We start from the raw sequence: 2,215 nt of genomic DNA, 5'->3' as shown, positions 1-2,215 counted from the left end.
GCCTTTAATCCCAGCACTCGGGAGGCAGAGGCAGGCAGATTTCTGAGTTCGAGGCCAGCCTGGTCTACAGAGTGAGTTCCAGGACAGCCAAGGCTATACAGAGGAACCGTGTCTCAAAAACAAACAAACAAACAAACAACCATCAGGGCTGGGTGTAGAGGTGCACATCTTTAATTTCAGCATTTGTGATTGGCTAGACAGACTGCCTGATCTGACCGTCCTCAACAGTTCTGTGGTTACAGCCATTGCTGTTACCATAGGTGCTGGGGATCTGAGCTCAGGTCTTCATATTGGTGAGATAGTCACTTTACCCACTAAGCCACACCCCCTAGTCCCTTGGCCCATTTTGTTTGTTTGTTTTGTTTGTTTGTTTGTTTGTTGTTTTTGTTTTTTCGAGATAGGGTTTCACTGTATAGTCCTGGCTTCATTCTTTTTTCCTTATCTTTTTTGAAATCGGGTTGCATATAACAGAGACTGGCCTTAACCTCACCATATAGTCCAGGTTGTCCTTGTACTCTTGATGCTCTTACATTGTCCCCTGATCCTTGAATCTTCACCTTCCTTGTTCTGGGATTCCAGGTGTAAGTTACCATTCTTTTTTTTTTTTTTTCTTCTCTTTTTTTTAAATTACTAATTTTTTTTTTTTTTACATTCCAACTGTAGTTGCCCCCTCCCGTATCTCCTCTCAGTCCAGCCTCAACCTCCTCCCCCCATCCATTCTTCCTCTGTATATATTCAGAAAAGAGTAGGCCTCCTCTGGATATATATCAACCAAACGTGACATCAAGCTGTAGTAAGACTAGGCACCTCCCCTCATATACCCCCCAGGCAGGTGTCTCTAGCTGCATATGTAGCAGAAGATGGCATAGTCAGCCATCATTGGGAAGAGAGGCCCCTTGGTCTTGCAAACTTTATATGCCTCAGTACAGGGGAGTGGCAGGGCCAAGAAGTGGGAGTGGGTGGGTAGGGAAGCAGGGCAGGTGGGAGGGTATAGGGAACTTTCGGGATAGCATTTGAAATGTAAATAAAGAAAATATCTAATAAAATAAATAAAAAAAGACTGACTTCTCTCATCATGTCTTCAAAGTTCTTTTGTTTGTTTGTTTGTTTTGTTTTGTTTTGTTGTTTTTTTTCAAGACAGGGTTTCTCTGTGTAGCCCTGGCTGTCCTGGAACTCACTCTGTAGACCAGGCTGGCCTCAAACTCAGAAATGTGCCTGCCTCAGCCTCCCAAGTTCTGGGATTAAAAGTGTGAGCCACCACGCCCGGCTTCAAAGTTCTTTCTATTTTATTTTCTTCCTTCTTTCCTTTTGTAATTCTTATAATGTTCATGTTGACAAAGTCCGTAATGTGTTACAGGATTCTTAGATTCGGTTCAGGTTTTTTTTTTTTTCCTTCTTTCTGCTGCTCAGAATACATCATTTTTGTTGTTGTTATTGTTATTGTTGTTTTTGAGACAGAGTTACTCTGTGTATGAGCCCTGGCTATTCCGGAACTTGCTTCAGTAGTCAGACCAGGCTGAGCTTAAACTCCCAGAGACGTACCTGCCTCTGCCTCCTGAGTGCTGGGATTAAAGTACCATGTCCAGCTCAGACTACAGAATTTAACTAATCTAGCTTCAAGGTCACTAATTCCCTTTTCCGTCACTTCATATTAGTGTTGAAACCTTCTTAGTAACCAGGCTTTGTAGCACATGCATGCGATAGCAACTGTTTGGGGGGCCAAGGCTGGAAGACTAAGCTTAAGGCCCTTTAGAGCTACACAGTGAAATCCTGTCTCCAATTGAAGAAGAAGAAAGAGAAGGAGGAGGAGGAGGAGGAGGGGGAGGAAGAGGAAGAGGAAGGTTGCAACTTGTTGGGGGATGTAGCCTAGTGGTAGAACATTTGCCTAGCACCATATCATCTTGATTAGAACTCAGAACTGCAAGAAAAAAATCGTCTAGTAAATTTGCGTGTTTGTTTTTAAGAAAGGATCATGTAGTTCAGGCTTCAAATTCACTGTATAGCTGAGGATGACCTCAAAGTCATGATCCTTCTGCCTTTATCAACCTGAATGGGGAGAATAAAGGTATGAACCATTATGCCTGGTGTTTTGTTTTGTTTTGTTTTGTTTTGTTTTTCGAGAAAGGGTTTCTCTGTGTAGCCCTGGCTGTCCTGGAACTCACTCTGTAGACCAGGCTGGCCTCGAACTCAGAAATCTGCCTGCCTCTGCCTCCCG

Source organism: Mus caroli, chromosome X (genome assembly GCF_900094665.2).
Source record: "Mus caroli chromosome X, CAROLI_EIJ_v1.1, whole genome shotgun sequence".
NCBI lineage: Eukaryota > Metazoa > Chordata > Mammalia > Rodentia > Muridae > Mus > Mus caroli.
Note: the sequence above shows the minus strand (reverse complement) of the source record.